Below are 18945 nucleotides of genomic sequence, written 5' to 3' on the forward strand. Positions count from 1 at the left end.
TTACGTTGTGACGTTTGGTAGTACCCAAAGTGTTCCTCCGGTAAACGGGAGTTGCATAATCTCATAGTTATAGGAACATGTATAAGTCATGAAGAAAGCAATAGCAACATACTAAACGATCGGGTGCTAAGCTAATGGAATGGGTCATGTCAATCAGATCATTCTACTAATGATGTGACCTCGTTAATCAAATAACAACTCTTTGTTCATGGTTAGGAAACATAACCATCTTTGATTAACGAGCTAGTCAAGTAGAGGCATACTAGTGACACTCTGTTTGTCTATGTATTCACACATGTATTATGTTTCCGGTTAATACAATTCTAGCATGAATAATAAACATTTATCATGATATAAGGAAATAAATAATAACTTTATTATTGCCTCTAGGGCATATTTCCTTCACGGCCCCCCTTCCTCTTTTCCCCCCCTCTGCGAATCCTATTCCAACTAGGAAAGGGGGGAGTCCTACTCCCAGAGGGAGTAGGACTCCTCCTGGCGCGCCTCTCCTGGCCGGCCGCACCCCCCCTTTGAGCCTTTATATACGGAGGCAGGGGCACCCCCTAGAGACACAAGTTGATCCACGTGATCATATTCTTAGCCGTGTGCGGTGCCCCCTTCCACCATAGTCCTTGATAATATTGTAGCAGTGCTTAGGCGAAGCCCTGCGACATTAGTACATCAAGATCGTCACCACGCCGTCGTGCTGACGGAACTCTTCCCCGACACTTTGCTGGATTGCAGTCCGGGGATCGTCATCGAGCTGAACGTGTGCTAGAACTTGGAGGTGCCGTAGTTTCGGTGCTTGATCGGTCGGGCCGTGAAGACGTACGACTACATCAACCAAGTTAACGCTTCCGTTGTCGATCTACAAGGGTACGTAGATCACACTCTCCCCTCTCGTTGCTATCCATCACCATGATCTTGCGTGTGCGTAGGAATTTTTTTGAAATTACTACGTTCCCCAACATTAGCATAACGCGATTGATGTAGTCGTACGTCTTCACGGCCCGACCGATCAAGCACCGAAACTACGGCACCTTCGAGTTCTAGCACACATTCAGCTCGATGACGATCCCCGGACTCCGATCCAGCAGAATGTCGGGGAAGAGTTCCGTCAGCACGACAGCATGGTGACGATCTTGATGTTCTACTGTCGCAAGGCTTCGCCTAAGCACCACTACAATATTATCGAGGACTATGGTGGAGGGGGGAACCGCACACGGCTAAGAGATCAATGATCAACTGTCGTGTCTATGGGGTGCCCCCTGCCCCCATATATAAAGGAGCAAGGGAGGGAGGCGGCCGGCCTAGGAGGAGGGCGCGCCAATGGGGGAGTCCTACTCCCATCGGGAGTAGGACTCCTCCTTCCCTTGTTGGAGTAGGAGAGAAGGAAAGAGGGGGAGAGGAACAAGGAAAAGTGGGCTGCACCCCTTGTCCAATTCGGACCAGAGGGGGGCACGCGCCTCCTTCCTTTTGGCCTGTCTCCTCTATTCCCGTATGGCCCAATAAGGCCCATATACCCCCCTAGCGAATTCCCGTAACTCTCCGGTACTCCGAAAAATACCCGAATCACTCGGAACCTTTCCGATGTCTGAATATAGTCGTCCAATATATCGATCTTTATGTCTCGACCATTTCGAGACTCCTCGTCATGTCCCTGATCTCATCCGGGACTCCGAACTCCTTCGGTACATCAAAACTCATAAACTCATAATATAACTGTCATCGAAACCTTAAGCATGCGGACCCTACGGGTTCTAGAACAATGTAGACATGACCGAGACACGTCTCCGATCAATAACCAATAGCGGAACCTGGATGCTCATATTGGCTCCCACATATTCTATGAAGATCTTTATCGGTCAGACCGCATAACAACATACGTTGTTCCCTTTGTCATCGGTATGTTACTTGCCCGAGATTCGATCATCGGTATCTCAATACCTAGTTCAATCTCGTTACCGGCAAGTCTCTTTACTCGTTCCGTAATACATCATCCTGCAACTAACTCATTAGTTGCAATGCTTGCAAGGCTTAAGTGATGTGCATTACCAAGAGGGCCCAGAGATACCTCTCCGACAATCGGAGTGACAAATCCTAATCTCGAAATACGCCAACCCAACAAGTACCTTCGGAGACAGCTGTAGAGCACCTTTATAATCACCCAGTTACGTTGTGACGTTTGGTAGCACACAAAGTGTTCCTCCGGTAAACGGGAGTTGCATAATCTCATAGTCATAGGAACATGTATAAGTCATGAAGAAAGCAATAGCAACAAACTAAACGATCAAGTGCTATGCTAACGGAATGGGTCAAGTCAATCACATCGTTCTCCTAATGATGTGATCCCGTTAATCAAATGACAACTCATGTCTATGGTTAGGAAACATAACCATCTTTGATCAACGAGCAAGTCAAGTAGAGGCATACTAGTGACACTCTGTTTGTCTATGTATTCACACATGTATTATGTTTCCGGTTAATACAATTCTAGCATGAATAATAAACATTTATCATGATATAAGGAAATAAATAATAACTTTATTATTGCCTCTAGGGCATATTTCCTTCAGCTGCCTCTTCAGAAGATTGTCTCTGGTGAGTAGCTTGTTCCTCACAAGCAACCAGAGAAAGATCTGGATCCTCTGAGGAACATTGGCTTTCCAGATCAACATAATGTTGTCTGGAAACACTCCTCTAAAATTCACAAAATTATAATAAGATTTAATAGTGTATATACCCTTAGGCTCCAGATCCCAAATAATAGTGTCCTCACGATCATTCCAAGCTCAGATCCTTGACCACACTAAAAAGCTCATTCCAAGCAGTAAGCATGTCTGGCGAAAAACATCTCCTAAAGTTAATTTTCAGAGTCATGCCATCCCACACCTCACTGATGGAGACATTGATAGTATTGGCAATATTATACAACTCCCAACAACTAGTTGCAAGTGTAGAATTGCCAGTCCACCTATCTTCCCAAAACCTAACACTCTTGCCATTACCCACCTTCCAGGAAAAGCCAATTTTTGCAGCTTTAATAGCCCAAAGAATGCCTTTCCAAAGGGGGAAGCTCCAATATCAGGGCAAGCAAAAATGTTAGTTTTGCAAGTTTTATATTTGGCGTCAATGATTTGTTTCCAAATTTTACCATCATCGTTGAAATATCTCTTAGCCCACGAAGCTAGCAGGCTGAGATTCATATCAGCAATGTCAGGAATGCCCAAACCACCATACTGTTTTTAAGGCAATATTACCCCAAGCAGCTAGGTGGTATTTATGATGGCCTTCATAGTCATCCCAAAAGCAGTGAGCAAGTTGAGAGTTGATCATATTAGTAACCCACTTAGGGAATTTAATAATTCCCATAAGATAGCAGGGGATTCTAGATAGACAAGACTGGACAAGGGTAAGTCGCTTAATTACCAGAGGAAAGTAATCTCCCTCTCCAACCAGCTCCCTTCTTAATAATTTTATCTACAGTGGGATGTAAATCCTCTTTCCTAAGTTTATTATAGTGAAGAGGGGCTCCTAAATATTTGATCGGAAAATCTCCAAGCTTACACGCTAAAACCTGAGCAAATAATTTTGCTTCCTCACGGTCAATGTTAATAGGAACTAGATCACACTTATGGAAATTGATCCTCCTCCCTGATAGCTATGCAAAACAAGACAGTAACCACTTAAGGTTTTTCGCAAAAGAAAATGGCAAAGAAAAAATGGCTGACAGTGTTTCTTTGGTCGAGGTACAGTTGAGAAGCATTAGCCTAACATCTTCCGGAAACATGGCTCTCCATCTGTAGTTCACTTGCTTGCATTTCAGAAAGAGGTGTCCCCCATCCTCAAAATATTTCTCACACACAACGCAACGTGTGTCCAGATCCACACCTTTGCGGTTAATATTCATATAAATTGGGTGACTATTGTGTGCAAACCGCCACAAGAAATGATAAACCCTCTGAGGGCAGTTTACATCCCAGATCTCACGAAAGACTCCATTTGCCTGATCGCCTCCTCTTTCAGCAACTTCACATGGATCTTATACGCCAACTTAACAGAGAAAATCCCTTTACTATCAAAATGCCAGGCTATAAAGTCTTCCCCTTGGTCACAAATTGGGATATTTAGAAATTGTTTGGACATCATCTGGGTGGAAACAATCTACAACCAAGCTGTTGTCCCATCTGCCTGTATGAGGATCGATTAATTCAGACACTCTGGACAGAAGGTTTGCTCCTTGGTGTGAAACTGGTCTGCGGGTTGCACTGCACCCCTTGGGATCCATGGATCATCCCAAATTCTCATGCTAGTTCTGTCGCCAATTCTCCATATAATACCCTCCTACAACACTTCCAGCCCTCTCAGGATGCTGCTGTTGGAATAAATCCGAGGCCACCGTCGATCATCCGAGGACCAAGCAATCACATGAGCACGGCACCGAAATTTGTTAACGAGGTTCACCGATATGGCTACATCCCCAGGCCCTGACTATGGGCGCTCCTCCCCATGACACCGTCACAATACCGCACACCGGCCATCCGGACACCGGCACACGCTGCCGGCTTCCCCTTGCGCGCCTGTGCTATTATGTTGGCATAGGTTACATCGTGTGTCTACCCCCGCTATATATGAGAGGCCTAGGATACAAGTGTCCTACCGGGGCATGACTCCATACCCTATGTAAACACAGTACTACTCAGAGTCCAACTATAACCTACCTTGTATACAATATTCGACACAACTCTAACAAAATCCACCTTGGCGAATATTCTCCACCACCTTGAATTCGTCCATGTGTCAAACTTCCATGTACATTGGATTTGAGTTTATCTCATGAGCACCGCTGCTACTCCAAAGACTCCATGTGACTCCACCTGCAACTTGTAGTCCTTTTTTTCTTGACCACAATCAACACTCGAGCAAAATTAAGTTCCTTGTTACTCTAGTTTGTGCTCCCAACTTCTAGAGTATCAGTCCAACGCCATCACACACTGATCACTGACCTGCGTGAAAGTGAACAACTCACATATTAGGTGTCACACATAAGAGTTACCTGAACTCAACATCACCGCTCCTTTCTTGACCACCTGTCTAAAACTTGAAGGAATTTCGCCGTTGCTTGTAGAGGAGTAATTAGGCCCAGAAGCCTGCTATATAGAGGAGTTCGAAGAGGTAGCCGCGGCTGGGTTTATAAACCAGTGCAGCTGCACTTCGCCCGGCGAGGTGGGACTAAACTTTGGGGTGGCAGCGCGAGGCCTTTAGTACCGGTTGGTGGCTCCAACCGGTACTAAAGACCACCCTTTAGTACCGGTTGAAACCACCAACCGGTACTAAAAGCCTGCTCTTCCCGCCTCTTGGCCTGGCCAAAGTTGGCCTTTAGTACCGGTTGGTGGCTCCAACCGGTACTAAAGGCCTCTCCTATATATACAACACTTACGAAAATTCAATTAGATCTCCCCACTTCTTTCGTCTCCAACCTCTCGTGCGCCACTCGAACCCGTCCTCGCCGCCCGTCGCCCGTCGTCCGTCGTCGTCGTCGCTGTCCCCGCTGCCGCCCGTCATCGTCGCCGTCTCGCGCCGCCGCCCCGAACGCCGCGCGCCGCCGTCCGTCGTCGTCCCGCCGCGGTCCCGTACGACTCTCGCTCTCGCGTATACCCACCGCGCCGCCGTCCGTCGTCGTCGCACCCGGCCCGTACGGCGGCGCCCCCGCCCGTACGTACGCCCCCGCCCCCGCCCCGTACGCCGGCACCCCCGCTCGTACGTACGGGGCGGCGGCGTACGGGGCCGCACACATACACACACACACACATTTTTTTTACTTATTTTCTATTTTTTAGAAAAGTTAATTAGATGATCGAATGTTTGATTAATGTCGAATGTTAGATGAATTAGCTAGATAGAAAATTGTTGAACTATAGAGATTTGAACTAGTTGAATAATTAATATAACTAGTTTATTTTTAGTAAGAAAATTATCGAACTAGTTTATTTAGGTATATGAGATTTGAACTAGTTCAATAATTAATATAACTAGTTTATTTTTAGTAAGAAAATTGTCGAACTAGTTTATTTAGGTATATGAGATTTGAACTAGTTCAATAATTAATATAACTAGTTTATTTAGGTATATGAGATTTGAACTAGTTCAATAATTAATATAACTAGTTTATTTAGGTATATGAGATTTGAACTAGTTCAATAATTAATATAACTAGTTTATTTTTAGTAAGAAAATTTAGGCATCTGAGATTTGATGATCTAATTAAAATATTATTTGTTAATGAGTTTTTCTGTTTATTTAATTTTTTATATATTTTGATTTTATATAAATGTTAGATTAATGTCGAATGTTAGATGAATTAGATAGAAAAGTTAAATATATAGTAATGTCAATTGTTAGAGATGAATATAGTTAGATATATTAATGTCAAATGTTAGATGAATATATATTTGGCTAGATATTAATTAATGTTAGATAGTAATAGGTGTTTAATGTTTCACCTATATGAACATAGGAAATGTCATCTGACGACGAAAAAGATTTCATTATGTGCGAACACTGTGAAGACCAGCGCGGCCTGTGCAACAGAAATTTCCTTGTTGATGGTAGGCGCTTCAGCATCAAGCTGGATGAGACATTCGAAGTTGATACAGTAAGTCACTTTGTCAATTATTATTTGAATGCAAAACTTATGCTTCATTTGCTTCAACTTATAATTTTAAATTTTCACTATTCTACTAGCGCATCCCCTGCCATGCAACTTATGCTTCATTTGCTTCAACTTATAATTTTAAATTTTCACTATTCTACTAGCGCATCCCCTGCCATGCAACTTATGCTTCATTTGCTTCAACTTATAATTTTAAATTTTCACTATTCTACTAGCGCATCATTTGAATGCAAAACTTATGCTTCATTTGCTTCAACTTATAATTTTAAATTTTCACTATTCTACTAGCGCATCCCCTGCCATGCAACTTATGCTTCATTTGCTTCAACTTATAATTTTAAATTTTCACTATTCTACTAGCGCATCCCCTGCCATGCAAGAATTTTTGTCTTGGATAAGATAGGTTTTAGTGCCATAGATGATATGGAGGTAAAGAGAGTTTACTTGAAGACGGAGCATGTGTATACTTTCAACGTCAAATTATATAATGGAGACACATACACCCATTTTGAATGCAAAATTTGGCAAGCACTATGCAAGGCTTATGCATTTGAGCCTGGTATGGTTGTCACCTTTGATATTCGTCCGGAAGATGATATTGAAGGTAATATAGACATCTGGGTCGATGTGCAAACGCCTCCAGTTCTACCATTATGTGAGTTTTTCTCAACCATGCATGCATATGTTTATGTCTTTGATACAGTTTATTCAAAAATAGTTGACAACTAATTTGTATTGTCAGCTTATTTCGGTTCAAGCAAACATGTCCGGCGCTTGGTAGACAGGACCTACTACTGCCCCGGGGCTCAACTAAACTGCGAGGAGATAAGTCATTAAGTTTCATGGCTTGAGGATCTTAATACTGTCAAGACAAATTTTTTTCCTGAACTTAGAAATGTTAGTACTCAAAACGTGCGACCAATGATGATCGTATTGAACTACGGTCACATCTATAATCGAAAGATGGTAAGATTTTAACTATTTGTCCTTAATTAGTGCATCTTTTGCATACATTATTTTTGAAGGTAAACTTTCATTGCTTAGTATATTAATTACTATACGATGTTCTTCAACAGGGACTTCCGATGACAGTTGTGCCTCAGTGGATCGAGACTAAAGGTGACATGTCAATGGTTAGCTTATGGCCAAGATATCCTACATTGCACATGACTGCATTCAGGATTTCTGAAAGCAGAGAATGCTTAATAGTGAAAGATTGGAGCAAAATTGTTAACGATCGCAGAGAAGTACTAGGGGGTAGCAAGGAGAAGCGCAACCCAAGATTAGGAGACAGATTCATCTGCATGCTCCAGTATGATGAATCAGGAGAGCTATACATGTTCTATGCTATTCTACCTGAGAGGGAGCAGCACTAGTTCATGCTCTTAATTAGTGTCTCATGTCCGTGTCCTGAACTTTGATGTTGGTGATGATTATGTTGAACTCGATGATATCTTTGCTTCTGTTACAAAGTGAATGTTTCCTCTTTAAGCTAGCCAGTGTTGGTGATGATTAGATAGCTAGCGGTAATGACTATGATGATTAAATAGTGGTAATTAGACGACTATGATGATTTTTAGCTAGCTAGAGTTTATTTATTTATTAATATGCGATGATGATGATGATGATGATGATGATGACTACAACTCATTATAACGTAAAACAATTCTAAATTAAATTGATAACACAAATTTAATTGAAAAATACAAAATAAAACAAAAACCCACAAACAATTAGTACCGGTTGGTGTTACCAACCGGTACTAAAGGGCTCCCGGCCTCCGGAGCTGGCTCGTGCCACGTGGTTTCCCTTTAGCACCGGTTCGTGCTGAACCGGTACTAAGGGGGGGGGGCTTTAGTGCCCATACTTTAGTGCCGGTTATGGAACCGGCACTAAAGGGCCTTATGAACCGGTGCTATTGCCCGGTTCTGCACTAGTGTGTAGTCATCCCGAGTCAAATTCGCAGTCATCTCACCACATGTATGACCACCAGAGCCCTGGCCTGTCTCCATATCCCATGCGCACCGCACGCCTCACCGCTATTACCGCGTCGAGCCTCCGGTGTCCCGGTCGAGTCTCAAGGGTCGCGAACCCACACACTCAACCTCCACTGCAGAGTACCACCGATCATCACCGATCGATGAAAAGTTTCACGCTTCCATCAGAACACTGGGCTCCAGTCCAAACTGCATGTTACTCGCTTTTCCCGCTGAATAGGCTTCGACTCTCTGTCGACTTACGCCGTAGCCACTCAATCAGCTCCACCTTCAACATGACTCCATGGTAGATGATCAGTCCACCCTCACGCCCCGTCAACTTCAAGCTCACATGTGCACCGTCTTGAATCAACCCCGCGCCATAGTCTTGTCGAAGCCACACAAGCCCTCTGGCCCGCGCCATGTGTTTCCATGCCCCAGAAGTCAGTCACCATTAGCATCACGCTCCTACATCGTCTTTGCCGATCCCACCACCGTCTTCTGTACCAACTGTCGATGTCAAAACCGGCGGATCTCGGGTAGGGGGTCCCGAACTATGCGTCTAAGGCGGATGGTAACAGGAGGGAGGGGACACGGTGTTTTACCCAGGTTCGGGCCCTCTTGATGAAGGTAAAACCCTACGTCCTGCTGTTGATCGAGAGGGGTGTGGCGTACCGCAAAACGGAGGAAACGGACTTGTGTTGGAGCGCCTACGGTCGAAACCGGGTCCTGTTCATCGAGAGAGGTGTGACGTACCTCAAAACGGGACTCCACGGGCTAATGTTCATCCACCGTCTACTGCATCACTCGGCCCCGACCACCCACCTTAGCCGAGAACTCCCTGAAATTTTCCTCGCCCTCGCTTCTACCACGATTTTTTCCATCATGGGCGGCCCAAAGAATGTCATGCAGGTGCGTCTCCGGCCCGCTCAGGACGAAAAGCCCATTTTCTGTCATGATTTTTTGTCATAGAAGTAGGAGCCCACCACATCCATGATGATACCGGGTTTTGTCACAATTATCGTCATAGATGTGTCATAAGCATGACAGAAAAGAAATTCGTTCGGCCCAAAATGTCATGGATGTGTCCTTTTGGTAGTGTTAGGTGTACCATCCAGCTGCAATTCTTTGCCTGTGTGGTCTCTCAGTATTGCAGGAGTCACTCGAGGCGAGTTGATCTAGTTGTCCTTCATTTGGACACTTCCTTGACCTTCTTCAACCTCATCCGCTTGTGCTGTTTTAGGATCTAACAATAGGCGCCTGAAGTTTTCCTGGATTCTATCGAAGTTCTTCTGCATGGTGGCAAAATTCTTGTTCACTGTTGCCTGAAATTGCTGAAACTCCTTGCGGTCTTCTTCTCTGTCCTGCCGTAGCGTCTGTTGGGGAACGTAGTAATTTCAAAAAATTTCCTACGCACACGCAAGATCATGGTGATGCATAGCAACGAGGAGGGGAGAGTGTTGTCTACGTACCAACGCAGACCGACTGCGGAAGCGATCACACAACGTAGAGGAAGTAGTCGTACGTCTTCTTCCCGATCCGACCGATCCAAGCACCGTTACTCCGGCACCTCCGAGTTCTTAGCACACGTTCAGCTCGATGACGATCCTCGGGCTCCGATCCAGCAAAGCGTCGAGGAAGAGTTCCGTCAGCACGACGGCGTGGTGACGATCTTGATGTACTACCGACGCAGGGCTTCGCCTAAGCACTGTAACGGTATGATCGAGGTGGAATTTGGTGGCAGGGGGCACCGCACACGGCTAAGGAACGATCTCAAGGATCAACTTGTGTCTCTTGGGGTGTCCCCTGCCCCCGTATATAAAGGATGAAGAGGGGGAGGCTGGCCGGCCAAGGAAGGGAGGCGCAGGAGGAGTCCTACTCCTACCGGGAGTAGGACTCCCCCCCTCAATCCTATTCCTAATAGGATTCCTTAAAGGGGAGAGGGAGAGAGAGCTGGCCGACCCCTCTCCTAGTCCTAATAGGACTAGGGAGAGGGGGGGAGGCGCAGCCCTATGTGGGCTGCCTTCTCACCTTTCCACTAAGGCCCATGTTAGCCCATTTGGCTCCCGAGGGGTTCCGGTAACCCTCCCGGTAATCTGGTAAAATCCCGATTTCACCCGGAACACTTCCGATGTCCAAACATAGGCTTCCAATATATCAATCTTTACGTCTCGACCATTTCGAGACTCCTCGTCATGTCCGTGATCACATCCGGGACTCCGAACAACCTTCGGTACATCAAAACTCATAAATAACTGTCATCGTAAAACCTTAAGCGTGCGGACCCTACGGGTTCGAGAACAATGTAGACATGACCGAGACACGTCTCCGGTCAATAACCAATAGCGGGACCTGGATGCCCATATTGGCTCCTACATATTCTACGAAGATCTTTATCGGTCAGACCGCATAACAACATACGTTGTTCCCTTTGTCATCGGTATGTTACTTGCCCGAGATTCGATCGTCGGTATCTCAATACCTAGTTCAATCTCGTTACCGACAAGTCTCTTTACTCGTTCTGTAATACATCATCTTGCAACTAACTCATTAGTTGCAATGCTTGCAAGGCTTATGTGATGTGCATTACCGAGAGGGCCCAGAGATACCTCTCCGACAATTGGAGTGACAAATCCTAATCTCGAAATACGCCAACCCAACATCTACCTTTGGAGACACCTGTAGACTCCTTTATAATCACCCAGTTACGTTGTGACGTTTGGTAGCACCCAAAGTGTTCCTCTCCGGCTAAACGGGAGTTGCATAATCTCATAGTCATTAGGAACATGTATAAGTCATGAAGAAAGCAACAGCAACATACTAAACGATCGGGTGCTAAGCTAATGGAATGGGTCATGTCAATCAGATCATTCAACTAATGATGTGACCTCGTTAATCAAATAACAACTCTTTGTTCATGGTTAGGAAACATAACCATCTTTGATTAACGAGCTAGTCAAGTAGAGGCATACTAGTGACACTCTGTTTGTCTATGTATTCACACATGTATTATGTTTCCGGTTAATACAATTCTAGCATGAATAATAAACATTTATCATGATATAAGGAAATAAATAATAACTTTATTATTGCCTCTAGGGCATATTTCCTTCAGTCTCCCACTTGCACTAGAGTCAATAATCTAGATCACATCGCCATGTGATTTACAGCAATAGTTCACATCACCATGTGATTAACACCCATAGTTCACATGTCATGTGACCAACACTCAAAGGGTTTACTAGGTCAGTAATCTAGTTCACATATCTATGTGATTAACACCCAAAGAGTTAGCTAAGGTGTGATCATGTTTTGCTTGTGAGATAATTTTAGTCAACGGATCTGTCACATTCAGATCCGTAAGTATTTTGCAAGTTCTATGTCTACAATGCTCTACACGGAGCTACTCTAGCTAATTGCTCCCATTTTTAATATGTATCCAGTTGAGACTTTAGATTCATCTGGATCAGTGCAAAAACTTGCATCGACGTAACCCTTTACGACGAACCTTTTTGTCACGTCCATAATCGAGAAACATATCCTTATTTTACTAAGGATAATTCTTGACCGCTGTCCAGTGATCTACTCCTAGATCACTATTGTACTCCCTTGCCAAATCAGTGAGGGTATACAATAGATCTGGTACACAGCATGGCATACTTTATAGAACCTATGAATGAGGCATAGGGAATGACTTTCATTCTCTTTCTATCTTCTGCCGTGGTCGGGCTTTGAGTCTTACTCAACTTTCACACCTTGTAACACAGGCAAGAAACTTTTCTTTGACTGTTCCATTTTGAACTACTTCAAAATCTTGTCAAGGTATGTACTTATTGAAAAACTTATCAAGCGTATTGATCTATCTCTATAGATCTTGAAGCTCAATATGTAAGCACTTTACCGAAGTCTTTCTTTGAAAAACTCCTTTCAAATACTCCTTTATGCTTTGCAGAATAATTCTACATTATTTCCGATCAACAATATGTCATTCACATATACTTATCAGAAATGCTGTAGTGCTCCCACTCACTTTCTTGTAAATACATGCTTCACGGCAAGTCTGTATAAAACTATATGCTTTTGATCACACTATCAAAGCGTTATTCCAACTCCGAGAGGCTTGCACCAGTCCATAAATGGATCACTGGAGCTTGTACACTTTTGTTAGCTCCCTTTGGATTGAACAAAACCTTCCAGTTGCATCATATACAACTCTTCTTCCAGAAATCCATTCAGGAATGCAGTTTTGACATCCATTTGCCAAATTTCATAATCATAAAATGCGGCAATTGCTAACAGGACAGACTTAAGCATCGCTACGGGTGAGAAAGTCTCATCGTAGTCAACTCCCTTGAACTTGTCGAAAACCTTTTGCGACAAAGTCGAGCTTTGTAGACAGTAACATTACCGTCAGCGTCAGTCTTCTTCTTGAAGATCCATTTATTCTCAATTGCTTGCCGATCATCGGGCAAGTCAACCAAAGTCCATACTTTGTTCTCATACATGGATCCCATCTCAGATTTCATGGCTTCAAGCCATCTTTGCGGAATCTGGGCTCACCATCGCTTCTTCATAGTTCGTAGGTTCATCATGATCTAGTAGCATGACTTCCAGAACAGGATTACCGTACCACTCTGGTGCGGATCTTACTCTGGTTGATCTACGAGGTTCAGTAGTATCTTGATCTAAAGTTTCATGATCATCATCATTAACTTCCTCTCTTATTGGTGTAGGTCTCACAGAAACAGTTTTCTGTGATGTACTATTTCCCAATAACGGAGTAGGTACAGTTACCTCGTCAAGTTCTACTTTCCTCCCACTCACTTCTTTCGAGAGAAACTCCTTCTCCAGAAAGTTTCCGAATTTAGCAACAAAAGTCTTGCCTTCGGATCTGTGATAGAAGGTGTATCCAATAGTTTCCTTTGGATATCCTATGAAGATGCACTTCTCTGATTTGAGTTTTGAGCTTATCAGGATGAAACTTTTTCTATAAGCATCGTAACCCCAAACTTTAGAAACGACAACTTTGGTTTCTTGCCAAACCATAGTTCATAAGGCGTCGTCTCGACGGATTATTGATGGTGCCCTTTTAACGTGAAATGCAGCTGTCTCTAAATGCATTAACCCCAAAACGATAGTGGTAGATCGTAAGAGACATCATATGATCGCACTATAATCTAATAAAGTACGGTTATGACGTTCGGACACACCATTACTGTGGTGTCCAGGTGGCGTGAGTAGTGAAACTATTTCACATTGTTTTTAACTGAAGGCCAAACTCGTAACTCAAATACTCTTCTCTACGATCAGATCGTAGAAACTTTATTTTCTTGTTACGATGATTTTTCACTTCACTCTGAAATTCTTTGAACTTTTCAAATGTTTCAGACTTATGTTTCATCAAGTAGATATACTCATATCTGCTCAATTCATCTGTGAAGATCAGAAAATAATGATACTTGTCGCGAAGCCTCAATATTCATTGGACCACATACATCAGTATGTATGATTTCCAACAAATCTGTTGCTCTCCATTGTTCCGGAGAACGGCGTTTTAGTCATCTTGCCCATGAAGGCATGGTTCGCAAGCATCAAGTGATTCATAATCAAGTGATTCCAAAATCCCATCAGCATGGAGTTTCTTCATGCGCTTTACACCAATATGACCTAAACGGCAAGTGCACAATAAGTTGCACTATCATTATTAACTTTGCATCTTTTGGTTTCAATATTATGATTATGTGTATTATGATCGAGATCCAATGAACTATTTTCATTGGGTGTGTAACCATATAAGGTTTTATTCATGTAAACAGAACAACAATTTATTCTTTACTTAAATGAATAACCGTATTACAATAAACATGATCAAATCATATTCATGCTCAACGCAAACACCAAATAACACTTATTTAGGTTCAACACTAATCCCGAAAGTATAGGGAGTGTGCGATGATGATCATATCAATCTTGGACCACTTCCAACACACATCGTCACTTCACCCTTAACTAGTCTCTGTTTATTCTGCAAATCCCGTTTCGAGTTACGAATCTTAGCAACTGAACTAGTATCACATACTGAGGGTTGCTATAAACACTAGTAAAGTACACATCAATAACATGTATATCAAATATACTTATGTTCACTTTGCCATCCTTCTTATCCGCCAATCACTTGGGGTAGTTCCGCTTCCAGTGACCAGTCCCTTTGCAGTAGAAGCACTTAGTCTCAGGCTTAGGATCAGACTTGGGCTTCTTCACTTGAGCAGCAACTTGCTTGCCGTTCTTCTTGAAGTTCCCCTTTTCCTTTGTCCTTTTCTTGAAACTAGTGATCTTGTCTACCATCAACACTTGTTTTTCTTGATTTCTACCTTCGTCGATTTCAGCATCACGAAGAGCTGGTCTATTTCCGTATCCCTTGCATATTATAGTTCATCACGAAGTTCTACTAACTTGGTGATGGTGACTAGAGAATTCTGTCAATCACTATCTTTATCTGGAAGATTAACTCCCACTTGATTCAAGCGATTGTAGTACCCAGACAATCTGAGCACATGCTCACTAGTTGAGCGATTCTCCTCCATCTTTTAGCTATAGAACTTGTTGGAGACTTCATATCTCTCAACTCGGGTATTTGCTTGAAATATTAACTTCAACTCCTGGAACATCTCATATGGTCCATGACGTTCAAAACGTCTTTGAAGTCCCGATTCTAAGCCATTAAGCATGGTGCACTAAACTATCAAGTAGTCATCATATTGAGCTAGCCAAACGTTCATAACGTCTGCATCTGCTCCTGCAATAGGTCTGTCACCTAGCGGTGCATCAAGGACATAATTCTTCTGTGCAGCAATGAGGATAAACCTCAGATCACGGATCCAATCCGCATCATTGCTACTAACATCTTTCAACACAATTTTCTCTAGGAACATATTCAAAAATAAAATACAGGGAAGCAACAACGCGAGCTATTGATCTACAACATAATTTAGCAAAATACTACCAGGACTAAGTTCATGATAAATTTAAGTTTCAATTAATCATATTTTAAGAACTCCCACTTAGATAGACATCCCTCTAATCCTCTAAGTGATCACGTGATCCAATCAACTAAACCATGTCCGCATCATCACGTGAAGATGGAGTAGTTTCCAATGTGTGAAATCACTTATGTTGATCATATCTACTATATGATTCACGCTCGACCTTTCGGTCTCCGTGTTCCGAGGCCATATCTGTATATGCTTGGCTCGTCAAGTATAACCTGAGTATTCCGCGTGTGCAACTGTTTGCACCCGTTGTATTTGAACGTAGAGCCTATCACACCCGATCATCACGTGGTGTCTCAGCACGAAGAACTTTCGCAATGGTGCATACTCAGGGAGAACACTTATACTTTGATAATTTAGTGAGGGATCATCTTATAATGCTACCGTCAATCAAAGCAAGATAAGATGCATAAAAGATAAACATCACATGCAATCAATATAAGTGATATGATATGGCCATCATCATCTTGTGCTTGTGATCTCCATCTCCGAAGCACCGTCATGATCACCATCGTCACCGGCGCGACACCTTGATCTCCATCGTAGCATCGTTGTCGTCTCGCCAATCTTATGCTTCCACGACTATCACTACTGCTTAGTAATAAGGTAAAGCATTACATTGCGATTGCATTGCATACAATAAAGCGACAACCATATGGCTCCTGCCAGTTGCCGATAACTCGGTTACAAAACATGATCATCTCATACAATAAAATTTAGCATCATGTCTTGACCATATCACATCACAACATGCCCTGCAAAAACAAGTTAGACGTCCTCTACTTTGTTGTTGCAAGTTTTACGTGGCTGCTACGGGCTTAAGCATAGAACCATCTCACCTACGCATCAAAACCACAACGATAGTTCGTCAAATAGACTCCGTTTTAACCTTCTCAAGGACCGGGCGTAGTCCATACTTGGTTCAACTAAAGTTGGAGAGACAGTCTCCGCAAGCCACCTATGTGCAAAGCACGTCGAGGGAACCGGTCTCGTGTAAGAGTACGCGTAAGGTTGGTCCGGATCGTCTCAACCAACAATACCGCCGAACCAAAGTATGACATGCTGGTAGGCAGTATGACTTGTATCGCCCACAACTCACTTGTGGTTCTACTCGTGCAAATAACATCAAACCATAAACTAGGCTCGGATGCCACTGTTGGGGAACGTAGTAATTTCAAAAAAATTCTACGCACACGCAAGATCATGGTGATGCATAGCAACGAGAGGGGAGAGTGTTGTCTACGTACCACACGCAGACCGACTGCGGAAGCGATCACACAACGTAGAGGAAGTAGTCGTACGTCTTCTTCCCGATCCGACCGATCCAAGCACCGTTACTCCGGCACCTCCGAGTTCTTAGCACACGTTCAGCTCGATGACGATCCTCGGGCTCCGATCCAGCAAAGCGTCGAGGAAGAGTTCCGTCAGCACGAACGGCGTGGTGACGATCTTGATGTACTACCGACGCAGGGCTTCGCCTAAGCACTAACGGTATGATCGAGGTGGAATTTGGTGGCAGGGGGCACCGCACACGGCTAAGGAACGATCTCAAGGATCAACTTGTGTGTCTTGGGGTGTCCCCTGCCCCCGTATATAAAGGATGGAGGGAGGGAGGCTGGCCGGCCAAGGAGGGAGCAGGAGGAGTCCTACTCCTACCGGGAGTAGGACTCCCCCCAATCCTAGTTCGAACTAGGATTCCCCGAAGGGGGAAAGAGAGAAGGGGCGGCCACCTCTCCTAGTCCTAATAGGACTAGGAGAGGGGGGAGGCGCGCGCCATGTGGGCTGCCCCTTTCTCACCTTTCCACTAAGGCCCATGTTGGCCCATTTGGCTCCCGGGGGGTTTCCGGTAACCTTCCGGTACTCCGGTAAAATTCCCGATTTCACCCGGAACACTTCCGATGTCCAAACATAGGCTTCCAATATATCAATCTTTATGTCTCGACCATTTCGAGACTCCTCGTCATGTCCGTGATCACATCCGGGACTGCGAACAACCTTTGGTACATCAAAATGCATAAACTCATAATAACTGTCATCGTAACGTTAAGCGTGCGGACCCTACGGTTCGAGAACAATGTAGACATGACCGAGACACGTCTCCAGTCAATAACCAATAGCGGGACCTGGATGCCCATATTGGCTCCTACATATTCTACGAAGATCTTTATCGGTTAGACCGCATAACAACATACGTTGTTCCCTTTGTCATCGGTATGTTACTTGCCCGAGATTCGATCGTCGGTATCCAATACCTTGTTCAATCTCGTTACCGGCAAGTCTCTTTACTCGTTCTGTAATACATCATCTGACAACTAACATCTTAGTTATAATGCTTGCAAGGCTTATGTGATGTGCATTACCGAGGGCGCCCAGAGGTACCTCTCCGACGATCGGAGTGACAAATCCTAATCTCGAAATACGTCAACCCAACATCTACCTTTGGAGACACCTGTAGAGCACCTTTATAATCACCCAGTTACGTTGTGACGTTTGGTAGCACACAAAGTGTTCCTCCGTCAACGGGAGTTGCATAATCTCATAGTCATAGGAACATGTATAAGTCATGAAGAATAGCAACAGCAACATACTAAACGATCGGGTGCTAAGCTAATGGAATGGGTCATGTCAATCAGATCATTCAACTAATGATGTGACCTCGTTAATCAAATAACAACTCTTTTGTCCATGGTTAGGAAACATAACCATCTTTGATTAACGAGCTAGTCAAGTAGAGGCATACTAGTGACACTTTGTTTGTCTATGTATTCACACATGTATTATGTTTCCGGTTAATACAATTCTAGCATGAATAATAAACATTTATCATGATATAAGGAAATAAATAATAACTTTATTATTGCCTCTAGGGCATATTTCCTTCAGCGTCTTGATGTCTAATTCAAGGGACTCCAGCTGCAATTCAGCCGTCGAACCAGAATCAGCCAGGCCCGTCATCTTGAAGTCGTCGGCTATCACCACCATAGAGGGGTGGGAGGGTGGGATGAACTCGTCACCACCGCCTACGCCGCCTCCTGCGCCTGCCTCCGATGGTACATGATCAGATCACATGAGCTGGGGTTTTACCACCCGAGAAGTAATCCCAGGCAACCAAATTGTACTCTGACTGCACCCGAACGCTGCCACTCTGGCCGCCACCTGATGTCGTCGTCGCCGGATTAGGGCTCGGAGAGGGATTTTATAGCTGCAACCAACCTCTACTTCGCCCCAATCAACTCCACTACCAAGA

This window comes from Triticum urartu, chromosome 6 (assembly GCF_003073215.2).
Source record: "Triticum urartu cultivar G1812 chromosome 6, Tu2.1, whole genome shotgun sequence".
NCBI classification, from domain to species: Eukaryota; Viridiplantae; Streptophyta; class Magnoliopsida; order Poales; family Poaceae; genus Triticum; species Triticum urartu.